This window comes from Passer domesticus, chromosome 14, assembly GCF_036417665.1.
Source record: "Passer domesticus isolate bPasDom1 chromosome 14, bPasDom1.hap1, whole genome shotgun sequence".
NCBI lineage: Eukaryota > Metazoa > Chordata > Aves > Passeriformes > Passeridae > Passer > Passer domesticus.
Window position 1 is genome coordinate 13456560 of NC_087487.1, and position 17774 is coordinate 13474333.

Genomic DNA, 17774 nt, shown 5'->3' on the forward strand with positions numbered 1-17774 from the left:
ACCAGGTGGTGGTTCAGCCTGGAAGGGGCATCAGCATTGTTGGACTGTTGCAGGGGGAATTGTGCTTTTTCCATACATCTCATTTATATCTATCTGAAAAGAGCTGGGCCCATTGTCTCAAAATTGCTTTGAGCTAGGACAGGATGAGGCAGGCTGTGGATACATGAGCTATTAGAGCTATTAGTGATGGTGATGTTAGACAGTATCGCTTGTCTGTCTGCTTTACAGTTATAAATGTGCATCATTTAAAATACAATAAGGGGCCAGATGCTCAGCTGGTGCCTGACATCTATCCACTAGGTTCTCACTGCCACAGCTTTAGCATAATTCACTGTCTTTACAGGGAGGAGATATATATATATACATATAACAAAAAATTGTTGCTGATTTTCAGATCCAAGCTATGTCCATGACATGTGAATTCACTGCCTGCCCACATCTCCATAGAATGCTGTGTCATTGTGCCCTGAGATTACAAACTGGGAGTTGAAAGGAGAGTCCAAAATATTTAAATAAGATCTTGTTACTAAAAATCTTCCATGAATGCTTGCTTGTTCAAAGACAGAAAGTTAAAATTATTTTATTTTTAACATGCCAGGGACCAAGTAATCTCTTTTCTGCCAGCTTGGGCATCTTGCTTCTACAAATGCCAGTTTAAGATGAGGAAAGAAAAATGAAGAGCTCTATGAATCATACTTCTTGGGTTCATGTCAACTATGTGCTTGCATAATGCCTCTGAACCAGCTGCTGAGTATTATCTCTAGTTTCTAATCCTCTAATTTCAGAGTTCTTTTGTGCAGATTATTGCTAAAAACTTCATGTAATTAATATCAATTATTTAGATTTGCAGTTTAATCAGTGTCAGATATTTTCCAGCTCAGAAAGCTGTGCTATTCCTGTTGCTGTTATTATTAATTTCTAGTCTCGGTCACCCAAATAGATGATAATAAATACAAATGTAGATTCACTTGATATCAGGACTGTGCATGACATGAGCTGATAAAAACCAGGAAATTCATGAGAATCACATTTTTATTCCTGTTACTCTGCCTGAACCTGTCCAGCCTGACAAATCTGGTCTCAGAGAAGCTTCAGTGTCCCTTTGTTGGCAGGTAGATGCTGCAGTCAATTTAGTTTGCTATTGAACCACTCTGAATGAGCACATATTTAAATACTGCATTTGCTCACACAAATGATGCCCTGCTCCTCCTCCTACTCCAGATCATTCTCAAATCTAGATCAGGACCCTCATATTGTTTTGTTTAGAAATATGATCAGCGGGGACTGCAGGACATGAAGTACAGTCACAGAATAGCCAGTGTATTCCTATGCCCGTTATATTAGGAAATGCAGCCACATTTCTTCCAGATCCAAGGCCAGATGGACAATACCCCATGACCTAAGGGCTAAGGTAGAGATTTTCCAGAAAAAACAATACATGTGGTTTACCCAATGTGCAGGCTCATGCTGGCAGCTCAGGGGGTGAAGCTGATGTGTCTCAACCCCACTCACAGGTTCAAGTCTCACCCACACCTGAATTTCCCCACATTTTACCAGCTCTGACTGTTCAGCCACAGCCCCCTGCCTCCCCTCTTGCAATTCCTGCCCTCAGATAGGTCAAGATGCTGCAAAAATTAACCCTGGCAGATGTAACCTTGTGTTCAAGACTGGGAAGCTGCAGGAGGGAAGCCAATACCTGGAGGAAGGAAGATGGAATTGAACACTTCTGGACTGCACAGTTGCCTTAGGGTAGCACAGCTACAGCACAGGTGTGGGCAGGAGCTGAGTTTTTGCCATTGCCAGCAGATTTTCTATGTTTGAGGGCTGTCTGGGAAAAGCAAAATGGAAATGTGTTCCTATGAGAGGAAAATAGAAGTACTTGATTTTGTTAAATATTGAAGCTAAAAAGGCACAAGTAGGTACTGCAATAGCCTCCTAAATTATCATTTTATGACAAACTGTTTAGGTGCCTCATTTCATGCCAGATGAGTTTGACTTTTTAATTTTGGGTTGGGTTATTTATGAATTTATTTTTGAAGTTTTACTTCGTACATCATCCAGTCATTTACTAGTACCTGAAGAGATAGAAATTCTTTGTTTTACTGATTTTAAGAAGTTCCAGCAGGAATTTTATGGAAAAACTCTGTATCCACATACTCTGCAGTTACATACTATGCTGGTGGGGAGGTTCTCCTTATCAGAAATGTAAGGTTTCCCCTACATTTCACCAAACTTTTTCTATCCAAGATACAAAGAGAGAAAGAGAAGCAGGTGGAATGTCACAGTGCTTACACTTGCAGATGTGTAGGAAATTGTAACTATGACTTGGTTTAATTTACAAGTACCTGATTTTACAGCCTTAACACCCTTTCAATGCAGCATTTTGCACATAACGCAGGATTTATTCTTCCCTCAGTGGGGCAATATCTTAGAGGGATTTGGTGTTAACCTTCTTAACTCCTGCTCAGGTGTTCTAGAGTAGCAGGGACTGCTGGCACTCAGATGTGAGAGATCAGACCTGGGCAGATGTGAGTGCCCCAGGCCATGGACAAGTTCACAGGCAGGAGAGACAGGGGTGTCCTAACTTGCCTTCAGAAAGACTCCAGGGTGAAAAAAGTTGGTGTCCTGCCTGCCTTTTCCTTGATCCTGAACAAAACTGCCAGTCTTAACTTTTCAGTCCGGTAAGTGCATGCAGAAAATGTGTTTTTATCAGAAAAAGTTGGGGGGGAAAATAGAAAACCATGTCCCAAGTGATGACTGTTAATAATAAACTCATCATTTTGGAGTGAGAGAATGTGGTTTTCTACACTTTCTAAGAGAGAAACAGCAGAATAGGACAGAAAGAATATTATCTCTAAAAGCTATACATCATTCTCTTAAAATGTTAATGTTCCATTTCTAGCTGAACAAATAAACCTCTACAAGTTGGATGCAAGCAGCACTAATGAATCAGTGTGCAAACCAGGAAAACAAAGAACCAGACTCTGACTGCAAAAAAACATCTTTCAAGGAATAAAAAAATAATTAAGTCATTATTTAAAAATTGTTCCAGTAATGTGCTGTGAACAAAGGGCTGCTAGCTTGAAAGGACCAAACAGCTTTTATTTCAGAGTACTTTATTCGCTGCAGAACTATAAACAAGAACCCCAGCAAACCCTTCAATCAGAGCATGTGTTATTAAAAAATTCAGAAGCCTTTTTCCCATTTACCATTTCCTTGAAATGTTTGTTTTTTTTTTTTCCTCGCTTTTCCTCCCTAATGTATTTATAGTGAGTGTGCACTTTCCACGTGGTTTCACATCCAAGTCAAGCTTGGGTGGATGCAGGCAGCAGCACTTCATGGCTTTGCTTTTATGGCTTTCATTGAGCTCCTGGTGCCACGAAACACATTGGAAAGATTAAGATAATGCAAGATCTGATCTCATATATGCTCATGTTGAGTGTAGTGTTGAATGAAAACCCCAGGCTATTTTCATCATCCAAGCTCTCAGGTTTATTATCTGTAACATATTCCTGCCTAAAAGCGCTAACCAGGGTTGTGTTAGACACTAAAGAGGCACCTGGAGTCCTTGCCCTCAGGAAGAGCTAAATTGGACAAAACCAGAAGGTGATGAGAAGGCAGAGATGAAGTGATGCTTCAAGGGATGCAGAGCAGGCCAGTGGTACAGATGTAAGTTTAATTACTGTGTCCTGGTGGCAGTACCTTCAGGGATGATGCCGTGTGTTTTCCAGGGAGCAAAGTGGTTTGTTTTCCCAACTGCACAACTGCAGGAAGTTTGAAGGACTGCAGCTCCCATGCTGAGAGAGATCCAGAGCCTGCTCTGGGCATAATTTTTTATCACACTTTCTCCTCTGTATTCCTTCTGATGTCCCAGTGCCCTGTCTGTGGAACGGCACTGCTCAGTCCTGCCCAAGCTGCTGAGAAACCTTGAGCCAGTTCTAAAAGGCTCCTGGACTCATGAAAAAGATATTAAAAAAACCACAGTCATAGGCATCTCCTCAGGAAAGCTGATTCCTACATTTTACAGGAATTTCAGTCTACTTTCCCCACCCCCATTTTTGTGACCTTTAGAATAGGTTGGATTCACTTTCAAAATCACTGTCTTTATGGAGCTTCTGGCTGCCAGCCAGTGCCCCCCAAACTTTTCAGTTCTTGTTATTCACAGAGAAAATTCAGAAAAAAAAAAAAAAAAAAAAAAAAAGAATGATTTCTGAAGAAGGACACCAATATTTTGAAATTTCTCATTAGATTAACTTTCCCTTCCTAAACTACTTTTGTAAATTGCCCCATTGCAACATATTTTTTGTGAATAATATAATTCATATAAGAGTCAACACAATGAGGCTGAAATGAAGAGCTTCAACCTTACTCAAGCAGAATGTTAAATAAAAGTCAGATGAAATTGATACTGTCCCTTGAAACACTCAGATTCTCAGAATCAGCATTTTCTCATAGCAAGCTTTTCCATATCCCCTGCTGGCAGCAGGCTTAGAGACATCAGCTTTTTCTGGAAAAGCTTTAAGAGCTGGGTATTATTACTGTTATTATTATCATCAATAATATGCAGAGGAAATGGAGCTGGAAAAGAGAGGCAAGAGGATAGATTCTGCTACAGCTTCCTATGTCCACTAGTACTATGGTTTTGAATTCACAGAGGTCCAAAGCAGAGGAGACTTCACCTCTACAAAAACTGTCCACCTCTCTCTTTCTCTGTCTTTCTACTTATGAGTACATCTGGTGCTCTCAGCTCACTCTTCCACTCTGGTTGGTTCATTCACATGCCACCACTGCCTAGCATGACATCAAAACTAACCCCTTAATGCTTCATTTGTGGCTTTTGTCATTAGGTTTTTTAATTTCCTTTTGTGTAGAATAGAAAGGTTACAGTGATGGTCAGGAAAAGGAAGTCTTTGGACAGCACTTCAGTTAGCTAAGTGGACTCATACAGGATGACAAGGGCACTGTTGCTTGTGAGCTGCACAGATTCACTCAAATATCTGGATGACAAGTGCAATTTAAAACTCTTTAGGAGGGATGTCAGCACACACAGACAGTTGTGTGCCCACTGGATGAGCAATCCCATTAGGAGGTTGGATGGCAGGGAGAAGAGGGAATGAGACTGGGGCAGGGTGGGTTGGTGTCTCATGGCATGAGCTGCTCTCTCAGGTGTTAGAAGTGGGTTTATAACAGAGTTTAGAAAACCAGGCATAACTTTGCCTCTGAGGGTTCCCATCCCATCTGGGGAGCCTGTGACTGACCACAGCACTCTTGCTGCCTCCATGTGCCATCAACTCCCCAAATTAAAATTATTAATATATTTTCCTTTAGAAGGGATTATTGACACATGGCTGAAACACACCCTGGTCCTTCATGCATGAAATGTTTTGTCTTCCCCTTTAAGGAATTTACTGCCTCACTGACCTTTATATTCTGCAAAGAAGCATTTTAATCTCCCACACTGCTGGGCTGCTAAGTGGTTTCTCATTTGACTTGTGCTGCTCAATGGTCTTTCCATGTTGACGGGCTCTATTAAGTCACTGGGAGTTAGTCTGAAACTGTTCTAAGCTGTTATTTTCAGTAATAACACTTCTATTTCTTCCTCAGGTTTGCCACACCCACAGGAGGTGGGAGGAGACGTGGAAGCACAAATTTTCATTAAAAGAAAAACCAATTTTCTTTGGGAATAACCTACCTCAAGGGGACCTGAAAGGGTCAGAGCACTGGTTCCAGTATGAGCCAAGCTGAGACTGGAAATCTTTAAATTAATCAATTCTCCTATTGAAGACTTTCCCAAATTGGTATTTATCACTCAGAGCCTGTCAGGAAGTCTCTGTGAATCTAGGGAGTGTGCCAGTATGTTATGGATGATATTGTAATTGTTCACTCCTGTCAGCATTGTCTCTTTGTGTAGAGTTTGTACATAAACAACTTGTGAGTGTTCAACCTTCAGCATTATTTCCTGTGTATTAGTCACTGGTCATGTGACTTATTTTTCTTGAAAGGAGTGAAAAAACCAGGAAGAAACATCTTAAGGAAACTCCCCATGGAAGACAGAAGAACACTTTTTTTCCCTGAATTCATCTCATCATCACACAAAATTTGGGAAAGGGCAGGTTGTGTGAACTGCATGCAGGAGACAAAGTCAGCCCACCCAGCATGGGGTGAGTGAGGTTAGGACTGGATGTGCAAATGGCAGAGCTGATCAGATAGCCCAGGAAATTCCCTGGCCCTTCTCTCAGAGAAATCAAAATGAACCTTTCCCACCATTCTCTGCTGCTGCTTTATCATCTCTGTCTTGTCTTGGCTCTGCATTCTGGAACCTTAAAACCCAGCATCAGGGACAGCCCTAATGGTGTTTCCAAACTCTTTTTTTTTTGTTTTTTTACTTAGCAATGGTGAAACAAAACCCTCTGACTGTGAGGCCTTTGGTGCAGCTGCCTTGTGTTGCTCAAGTTCTTGTTGAGTAGAAATAACTGCAAACTGTTCACCAGTTCCACCCTGTCTTTTCCCTCTGTGCCCATTATATAAGGCTGTTTTGATAAGCCTGTGTGATGAAATCATATACACATATAGTACAATAATAATATCAACCTCATAATGACTAGGGAGAGGATAAAAAATGTCGGCTTTATCAAAAAAATGATCTCTTTTAACAACAAATTGTAACTAATTAGACTTTGAATGGGAAATCAAATGAAAGTGCATGAAGGCTCAATTTTCCATACAGCTGACGTTCTGACCTTTTTAGGAGTGGAAAAGAAAATTATTTTTAATTAACATGACTAATCATTTCCTGTCATTTTCAGATAATTGGCTTTGTCGAAAAAAATGAGTTGTTTTGGGGGAAAACTGGGGAGGGTGACAGTGGCAGCTCTACTGGCATGTTTAACCTTTTAGACTCTGCCTGCAAAAGGAATTTTGAATCCTTGTTATCATGGTGAAAAGGCTTTATATGGAAATTTGGTGCCCTACGCCTCTTCCTTTCCATATGGCTGATACAAATTCATGCATAGGGAAAAATCTGACACACTGCTAGACTTCTTTCACTTTGAAATAGTCCCTTATTTTAAAAAAGCAGAGATGGTTAGCTAACAAACTGTTTTCTGGTACATCTTGAGGCCATGCACATGATCCGGGACTGAGGGTCAAATCCTGGAGTCCTCAATAAATTCTGCTCCAGCAAGCTGGGAATTTGGCTTGAGTGAGTGTAGCCAACTTTTATTCTGACTGAACAACAAGCAACCAAGTGCTGTAAAGACTTTTTCATTGTACCTGCTTGCTGGAAACGTGAAAATGAAAATCCTAGGAAAATAGAAATCCTAGGACATGAGGTATGAGCTCTTTTAAGCAGCACTGAAACCTGGTGTGTTGGAGGCTTTCCTAGGCAATCGTTGTGAGGTTTTAATGCACACTTCAAGGGACAGGCAGACTTGTTGGAGAGAGACCAAAGGAAAGCAGGAAGATCAAATGACTGAAACACGACCTGCAAGCAAAGACTGAACAGCCTGGGATCGTTCAGCTAAGAGAAGAGAAAATTCAGTGGGGATCTTAAGTTTTGAATAACATTAAAAAGACACTCAGAAAGGCAGTAATCTGTCCTTTGCTTTCACTTGGTTGGGTAAGTAGAAGCAAGAATAAATTGCAGGAAAGTCTCAGAAGAGATATTAGGAAAAACTTCCAAGTGATGAAGAGAGCAGAGCACCAGGAACTCAGTAAAGTCCCTGCCTCTGGTAGTTTTAAATGGGACAAACATCTGTGAGGGATGATAGGAGGACAGTTCACCCTGCCTTGGGGCAGGGAAATGCATCTCCTGCTCTGCTGAAGTTCCTTTCAAATGTGATTCCCATAATTGTATAGGGCAAACCATTCCTGTTTAGTATCAACAAGCGGGATAAGACTCTAAAATAATGAGCAGGCTTTGATACAGAACAAAGACATGAGCATGTAGAAGGTGAGCAGCAATCAACATTGGATGTAAATGCAGCCACCAGAAAAGAAACCCACATGAAGCAACTGAGTCAATACACACAGAACCTTTGTCCCAGCAAGCAGCTGTAGCCTGGTGCCTGCCTGTGCACTGCTCTGCTGGGTCAGCATGCCCAGAAGTTTCTCAGGCTCTGGGGCTGTTACTGGTACAGCCATAAAATGGTCCCTGATATAATTTGCTTGATGTGGTGTTATCTGACCAGTGTGGATTGTGGGACCAGGCTGGTGGCATTCACCCTGGTGTCTCTTGGAATGACAGTGATGGAGGCACTGACACAGAGAAGGAACAACCCAGCCTCTTACTCCTTTATTCAGAAAAAAAGGAACTAATTTCATGGTTCTTTCACTCCACCCCTATGAAAAATAAACCCAGAAAAATTTGGTTTATATTAAATTTATACTTCATATAAAAGAAATATCTGTGACTTTCAATTTTTCCAACCCCCTTTTTCTCCCATTGCCTCCACTTACAGAGCACTCCAGCTTCAGTAGGATGGGGAACAAGCAGCATAAATTCCTAAACTATATAACAGCAGCAACTCCTGTCCTTTCGTCTTATTTAACTGACATATTCCATAGCTGAGAAATCCCCTATTTTGCTGATATCAAAACCATGGAGTCATTTCTATGCATGAAACAGATCAGAACAAGTTCCACTAATGACTAAGAGATGTATTTGGGAGTGGAGAATTCTACAAATTAGCAATCAAACACAATAAAAAAATCAAAGGTACTGCATTACAAAATACACTTTGTTCATTTATTTTAACAAGTATCACTTATTTTCAATTATTTACAGTGCTAGTTAGTGTGCTCATAAAGTACTGTGGCATATTGAGTTAAAAGTAATGGATTCTTAGTGCTGAGAAATCTCAGCAGAGCACTGCTATTAAACACTGGTAGGAATGGAAAGGTAATGTTATGGTGAGCTGCTTTCTGGGCTTTTTGTGCTTGTTGTGGAACAAATTTTGATGGGGTGAAGATAATTGGGTCTGCAGATTAAGGGAGTTAAGAATTAGTTGAGTTCTCACCGTGAAGAGTTTTGTAAATTCCCACATCAATCTTTATGTCTTCCAGCTCATCTCTCCCTTAACAAATCCAGCATTCAGGGCCTTATCTCAGGGTGTCCTTTCCAGTCTGAATTCTCTGGCTTTTTTCAGCTGCTCATCATTTAAAGACAGTTATTTTTCTGGCATTTCATTTCCTGCTTTTTTCCTCCTCTTCTTGCATCTTTTATAGATGGTGATAAATGTGAATAACAATGTGCCCAGTTTGAAAGACAGAGTGTAAAACCCAATTCCATTCGATTTCTCTTTTATTCTAACTTTAAGCCTCAGATTTGCCCATGTCTCACTCCCCTGGACCTGTCACCTAAATTAAATAGTGACTCTTAAAACTGATTGCTGGGAAGAAATAGATCTCAGAAGCAAGAACCTAATGCCATCTTAAAGAAAATTTCCTAATAATTGTTGAAACTCATTTAAATTTTATTCCCCACCCCTGAGATATAAAAGCAGCTCAATGCTAATCAGAAAAGGGAGAAAAGTGACCTTAATTTCAGATGATCTATTTTCAAAATCCTGTTGAAGGCAGCAAAAAGCTGCAATAATTTGCACACCATAGAAGTGGCAGAGGAGGAGAGGGGCTGGCAGGCAGGGAATGCTGACACTTGTCTGCTTTGGTGCGTCACTGCTGACACCTGCTGCACTGCCACCTTCCTCCAGCCTGGCACAGCGAGCCCAGCTTCCACAGCAGGAGGGGCAGCCTGTCCACACTGGGAGGAATGAAGCAGGTTTAACAGCAAGGAGAAAACCCAGATGTCCATTTAGGGGAGGAGAGGCTTTCTACAGCTGTATACTGCTTCTTTTTCTTCTTCTTTTTTTTTTTTTTTTTCCTTCAGTATTCAGGTCTTTTGCCCGTTTTTCAATATTTGCTTGACATCTTGATAACCTGAGGGGTCTTTTCACTATCTCAGGCTCTGAAATGGATAGGACTGAGCTGCCCTTGGACCCTGGCCAGGAGAGAAGGGATCAGCAGCAGGTGATGCTGTAGTCAGAGCTGATAGAGATTCAGGTCAAGGTTGGTTTAGAAATAAAAGTGACCAGCTCAGGCAATGGCTGTTTTTTTAGCACATCTCGCTTGCTCCTATGGGTTAATCTGGTTGGTGGCTTCCTGCCAACATGTGGGAGTTGCTCTGGCAAAAAGTGTGGTTTTCTCTGTGTTCCTGCTGTAAAAAGAGGAGTTCTCACCTGCTATAAACCTTCCTGCTGTAAAAAAGCTGATCAGCACAAGGAGATGCCCAGCAGAGTTATCATCGTTATCAGATGTGACACAAGAAGCATTTAGCAGGAGCCAGCTTCCTCTGGCACGGTGATACAGGGAGGATTCTGATGGACAACTTGCATTAACATCATAGACCTTGGGAGAGGAAAAAAATAGAAGAGAATTTTCTCTTTTAATGGATGTTTGATAGAAGAACAGAGGCAGGTAATGGCTAGATTTGCTTTGTTAAGCAAGTGCCCAGAGTATTTGCATTTGATAATTGTTCCTGCAAAATTTGGTATGAGCTGAACATCAGCTTAGATTTCCTTTGCTTCTCTTTTCTTCCTGTGTGGAGTGCCAGAATGTTAAATAGCTTCAGCTCCATCATGCCAGGTCCATCTTGTGTTCTGGTCATTCTTCCACTGAGAGGCAAACCAGATACCACCCCACTTTCAGTGGGGTCAGGGGGAGAAGTCCTTTAAGAGACAAGAGCCATCCCTGGGGATTGTGCAGCACAACTCATCCCCCTGCCCCAAACAAAACACACCACAAGTGTCAGAACATTTCTCCCTGTTATTAATCCCACTGTGATTACTGCACACACAAAGATACTTGAGGGTTTTCTGACTTCAATTATGATTATTATCTCTTCTGAGAGATGTTTTCTCTGCTGTTGGGAAATCTGCTCTGGAACAGCAGCAGACAGCAGTAAATAGTGCTGTTTGTATTAAGTGTGCACCCCTGCTGGCCTCCCCTGCCTTGTTGAGGGTCCCCTGTTTTGTCTCCCTCTATTAGAGATGGTGGGAGACTCTAAAAATATGCTTCAGGTAGCAAGAATCCACATTTAATTTACACCATCTTTTGAACTAACTAAGCCGAGCCAAAGTTGAGATTTTCACTTTGCAAATGTCATCACTAGGAATTTTCTCTCAATCACTTTTGCTTGAAGACTAGTCAAATACAATTGTCCCAGGCTTATCAAGTCACATCCTGAATTTTGCTGTGTTCACAGCAGTGGCCAATCCTTGAGGGCACCATGTGCAGTAGGAGTTCATGGAAGTGATAATGCTCTGGGAACACTGAGCGTGCTGCTGTGTTGTCATTGGGAAGAGCATGGTGACATTGGACAGTGTGAATTTTGAGTCACCAAACCACACTTGGGGTTAATAGTGGGCTCAAATTTATGCTTGTATTTCAGGTTCTTAGCACACCATTGTCCAGAGCAGCAGCTGCTGAGCCCTGAGACCATCTAGGAGCTCACCAGGGGCCCCAGGCATGACCTGAGAGCCTCGTTCCAGCTACCAGAGGAGAGACATCCACACATGAAATGGCCAGATCAGCTCATCACCTCTCTGTTTGTCTCAGCAAGGCAGTTGAGAGCTGAGCTGGCCAGGAATAGAAATCACAGGTAGAGAACAGAAAGACAAATGACTAACAGATGCTTGCCCTGCTATTCCACCTGGACTGTGGCTAAAGGGTCAGTCCACTGCAATCTGCAGGATATATATTTTCCTTAATGCTAAAAATGCTGAATATTCAATGTTCCAGATTCTTGGTGCCTGTCCCAGTGTGTCAAGTCTATAATCTCACAGCTACAACCCCAGTTAACTCATTGTCCTCCTACTTCTGGGTATGAGCTTCTCTGTCTCCCATGACCAGGCCCAGAAGCTTCTCTCCCACACAAATTTAATATTAGAAATATTTTCATTTCAAAATGACTTCCCACTCCTTCCTTCAGATGTCCCTTTCCTGGGGTGAAGCACAAGAATAAAGGAAGACATTTCCTAACCCCAAGGCTGCCACTGCTGCCATTCCTTATGAACCCTTTACAGAGCCTTCCAGATGCACATTAAGCTTGATGTGGACTCTTTAAATCTCCAGAACATTTAATAAATGGGGAATTAGTCTGATTAAGTCATACCAGAGATGAATTTCTTACATTGATACAATCTCCAATGAGCACTGCACTTCATTTAATAAATGTATTTATTAAATACATAAAAGAGTTGTAAATGGAGCTCTTCTCTTGCTGAACCTTATTAGCTTCATCCTTATTTAACATTTATTTTCTTGAGATGAGACAATATTTGTTAAATCTCGAACATGTTATTGCAAAATCCACCCATGGTTTATTCAGACTGACTCTAAATATTAAACTTCGACATTTGCTAGACCTGGCTCCTTGTTTAATCTACCAAGATCTCTAACAAGCACAAGGAAAGATTTGATAACTCAAAAATAACTGCTATTGAATCTCCAGTGGGTTTTTTAAATCTACATAATATTTAATAAATTTACCCTAATATTTTCTAAAATCTGTTTAACCCCCATTAAAAATGGGGAAAAGGAATTTGTTGGAGTCCCTTTTTGGATTCAAAATTTCACAAGTATATCAGGAGTTCCCACAATCCTATTAAATTGCCATGTAAATTTTCTCTCATTCCTCATAATTTTTGATTATTAATGTATTTGTGCATAAATAACAACTCTCTCTTCCAAGGCACTGCATCACTCCTGTCCTACTCACTCCCCACCATCAGAATTCAGCTGGTGGGGAATTATAAATCACTGCTGGAGCATTTCTGCCACACCACCTTTGAGATTGCCGCCTGTAATTTTGCCGACCTTTGCTGGGAATGTGCAGATTGCCTTGGTCAGTTTTATAAATCTCCTCTAAAGAGACACATTCCAAAAAAAAGTAATCACTCTGTATCCATAGCAGAAACAATGCTTCCCCACCTCTTATTATTCCAGTCTCTTGCCAGAGTAAGACAGACAGAATAACAAACACTGTACTTAGTTCTCAACCTGCTTTCAGAGCATTTTTGTCTCTATCTAGTTCCAGAATTTCTGAGGCAGCAATCCCAAATTATGTTTGGCCCAAAACCTCTGCCAACTTGTCTTGCAGATCACCCTGCATCCTGATCATAAAATTTCACTACAAAAGAGAAAATTGAAAGCAATTATGTTTTTGTGTGCTGCTGTTCACCACTCCCCCTGGCCTTTCAGAGCCCAGGGATGGGGGAAGCACAGCCCAGGAATCCTCCTCCAGCACATGGGCAATAAAGAGAAACTGTGTGGGGAGGTGAAAGTAGCCTAATTTACTTGCCTTGTGTTTCCAGCCTTCCCATTTCATGACAGTTACCTTGAAAACTCCTCTTTTCCATGACAATGAATGCAGATCCCTTCTTTAGTAGGTCTGACCTTGGTGCAGGTAGCAAAGGGCAGCAGATGAGATGTTCAAACTTCCAACTTTCAAGCCTGCTCAAGGCTACAGTGGAAATGAGCTCAGCCACCTGATTCCTGTCTCCATTTATCAAGAGCAAGGAATATCCCACCATTCCCTCACCTGGCACTCCAGGCACAGAGGAGATTGTAGGGATACAGAGGTGGGCAGTGCTGTAGGTCACACTGTGAGGACTTGTCTCCTGAATTTTGCTGAATGCTTCAGAAATGTAGGGCTGGGACAGCCAGCAAAGCTGTTCTGGAAAAGGCACTGGCAAAAATAATTTGAGAACAGAATGGGAGGATTCAGCTCTCCTTCAGGAGTTTCATAGCAATGCTATCAGACTCTCCCTTTATTGCTTATCAAAATCCTCTTACAAAAACATGGTGCCAGTATATTATTTAATATGAGCACTCTGATATGACAGTGAAGAAGACCAGACAGGCCAGACATGACAGATAACTTGGCAGTTAAAGCTGCTACTAAAAATAAAGGCACAGATTTATTAAAGGGTTACAGAGAAAGGGTCTGCAGTCCAGCTGACCCCATGTACAGGTCCCACATATTAAACATTTGAGTTTGGGTTCAAGTAAAGTTTGCAATTCTCTACAGCTTTGTCAGTTTGCCTGTGGTAATTTGCTACTGGGTTCAGGTTATTCTCCTACTGATTTATAGTCTTGGATGTTCTAGGCAATATTTATTGCATCAGATAGTAGAGCCAGCTTTCAGGAAATGCTGGTACAGATGACACAAGCCTTGCACATTTTGGGATTTTTTAAAATACTATTTATAAAGTGGAAGAATTTGGGGAAAATCTTCAGAATAGCAGAAAAGACAATGTAATTACAAACTTTCAGAAGCAGTCATTGATTTTCTGAGCAACTGAAGAAAAGCAACAATATACTTTTGGATAAAGGTGGACATTATCACACTGAAGATCTGTTCCTTTTCCATGTGAATGGTGGCAGGAACACAGCACAGAGAGATGCAATACATGAATCTACTTCTGGAAACCTAGACTTGTGAATTATTAATAAACAAATAAATAAAAGTAAAAAAAAACAAACCAAAAAATCCCCATATTAAAAAACAAAACAAAAACCACACACAGGAAAAATTTAAGACCCCTAAAAAAAGCCCACAAAATAAAAAACCAAAAGCAAACTCCAAAGATCTCAGACTGTTTATATGCTAACCCAGTTATTTATCATATGAACTGTTTGAGCCTGAAAGGAATCCATGTCCCAGCCAGGCATAATTCTGCAGTCCCTATTAATACATGTCTGTGTATTGAGCTTGATGAATACAGAAAGTCTGGATACACAGCTCTGAGCTCCTGTAGGAGGAAAAGACAACTCCTCATCCAGTTCTGACCAGGACTGGATTTGAGACACAGCTATTTAAGAATCCATCTATAATAACAGGCACAATTTAATTCAATGCAACAGCCTTGTAGGATTCAGAAACAAATAAACAAACCCTTCACTTCTGTAGCATTAGAATTTATCTTGAGGAAAGCCAGCCTCATAAAAAATGAAGCAGAAAATCAACAGCTAAGAGGGTAAAAAACTTTTCCTGTGGCATAGAAATTATTGAAAAATCACATTAGCTGCTCACCAAAATTTATAGCATCAAAATTTGCAGAAAGAGTGAATACAGGGGGAAGGGCTATGTTTGGTTAAGTCATAAATTTAAAAAAAAATACACTTAAAGTAGAATATATACATGGAAGAGCACAAAGTGGGCCAAAAAGAGGAAAACAGAAAAGACCTTGTCCAAGTTCAATGTTAATCTGTTATATTCTATTCTAAGTGTATTTTAATATTTTTTTAATTAAAATACACTTAAAGTAGAATATATCCACTGAAGAGCACAAATTGGGCCAAAAGGAGGAAAACAGAAAAGGTCTTGTCCAAGTTCAATGTTAATCTGTCATATGGCAGGGCAAAAAACGTTTCCAGAAACAGCTCCTGAGAGGCAATTGAAGTCACAATTCAAGCACATCAGAAACAAGAAACCTGTCAGATATTTTATGCTGGCAGTTCATGATTAGTGTGTAATGGGCCCTCAAGAAAGGAAAAGCTGAAGTGGAAAAGCCTAATAAATTCTTTTATCAGAGTTGACCAGGGAGAAGGTCAGTAGTTTATGAGGGATGAATCTGAAAAATTGTCTATTTGAAATGCAGGTAGAACAACTTTCAGAATATTTTTTCACAAAGTGAATGGTAAAAACCCTTGCATACCAGATAAACACAAAGAGTTGCACATGAGGAAAATAAATTTTATTTGTAAATACATAGAAATAGTTCCAGATTGGGTGGAGTCTCTCAGGAGTTATCTTGGAATCACTAGGAATTTCTCTGAAAATGTCAGTTCAGTGCTCAGTGGAGGTCAAGACTATATTAGTAACAGTCAGGAAATATCTAGAGTATCAAAAGAATAAAAGGCACAGCTAGGATTACTCACATCTTGATTATTCTGGCTGTGCCATCTCAGAGAAAAAAAATCTGTAGAAATGGAAGGGGCACTGAGATGGCTGAAGTACAACCAGGTGGGGATGGAGCAGGTCCCGGGCACAGAACTCAGATGGCTGAGACTCATCAGTTTGATGAGTGAAGGGTATATGAAGGGTTATATAAAATCATAAATAGCACAGAAGGGACTACAAACAATTTTCCACTCTTTCTTCTAAGGCAGAAACAAGAGGCACCGAATAAACCGATCAGGCCACAGATTTAAGCAGAGAAAAGAAAGCCCTTTTTCATACACAAAGCATAATCAAACTGTAGAGCTCATTGCCCAAAGTATAAATGGGTTCAAAAAGCAATTAGACAAATTCATGGAAGAAAAGTACATCAAGGGCTTATTAAACACAGTGAAGTGGATCCAAGCTGCAATTTGGGACTCTTTAAGCTGCAGATTACTCAAAAATGAGGAGAGGTGTTGACAGGGAGTTTTCTTTCTCTGTTTTTTTTCCTCACTCATTTCTAAGCACCCACTACTAGCCATGGACAGAGGGATTATTCTGCTCCAGCTGGACATTTGCTCTGAGACTGGAGGGTTGCTCACAGGCTGTTGTCTCCTCAGCTGTAGGGAATATAAAGGAATCATTTCCATTAGCCCTCAGCTTTGCTTCTCCAAGATTTCTTCCTTTCTCCCCTTGCAGTAGGGGGAGAAAGCTGCTGCCTCTACAGCAGACCTCCTGTATCAGCCAAGCCCAAAGCACAGAAGTTTTCAGTGGGGTGTCTCATTGTTGCTGCATTCTGCACTTGCTCAGGAGTCACCAGCACCTTCAGCACTCACATGAAGTCAAGGAGAAAATTCTCCTAAAGCTGCCCTGGGCTCAGCACATGGGTGACAGCAGGGGCAACAGGAGCAGGGTGGATGCTGGTGGAAGAGCACCAGGCTCACAATCCCAGTCAATTCCCCAGGGATCAAACTTTGGCTGCTCAGACAAAGCTGGTGCTCAAAAGCATTCTTTGGTTTGTCCACTCCCAACTGACAAATGACCCCAAGTTCTATTTGCAGTCCCTGTGCTGGGCTCAGAGAGTGACAAATACATAGAACTGAGGAAACCTTGAAACTCCACACCACTCTTATCACAGTTAATATTTGGAGCCACTTAATCATACAGGGCTTTCAGTTACTAAGGTCCTTTTAATTTAGAGTGAGAGCATGTGGTAATTAGCCTTAACCAGGTCATTGATCTTAGGGGAATACATTCTGTGAGGATCTACATCCATCTTGCATACTTGAGGGAGGGAAGGGCTGATCAGCTCGACATTTTGGCTCACAGTATTAACAAGGCAGGTTAATGCTGACCTTCTTCTGGGGCCCTTCACACCTAGCTGGCCATGGAAACACAAGGGCATCTCTCCCACAAGCCACATTATTCCACTGCTGTGAGTGGAGGGTTTTCACCCTTACCTCCTGTAAGCACAGAGATGTTCTCCATGACCTGCCACCCACTCCACAAACACCACCAAGATTTATGGGCTGTTTCAATGGGAACTTTGCTCTCTCCCTGATTCTTCTCCTCCCTGGGGCAAACCTCCAATCCCAGGTCAACAGCTTGCTGCCACAGCAAGAGCTGAGGTGTCACATGTTGGGCTGCAGGGGTGCAGATGCTGAGAACCCAAGATGAATAAATCCATCTCAGCGGCGTGTGCCTTGCTTCAGCCATGGAGGGATAGAGGCCTGGACCAGGCACTGTTTCACACTAACATTTTCACAGCCAATTTCTTCAAAATGTGCAGTCAAATTAGGCAAAAATCATTCAGCACCTGCCATTTCATCACATG

General features: G+C 41.3%; 1 protein-coding gene and 1 long non-coding RNA gene across 3 annotated transcripts in view; one reads left to right on the forward strand and one right to left on the reverse strand.

The window, feature by feature from the left end:
• The window catches only part of AGBL1 (AGBL carboxypeptidase 1), a 365053-nt gene that overhangs the window by 12569 nt on the left and 334710 nt on the right, over positions 1 to 17774 (reverse strand). The window lies entirely within an intron of this gene.
• On the forward strand, positions 2504 to 9367 carry LOC135280946 (uncharacterized). The gene is made up of 2 exons (XR_010347746.1): positions 2504 to 2681; positions 5605 to 9367. It is a non-coding gene; the product is annotated as an uncharacterized LOC135280946 (long non-coding RNA).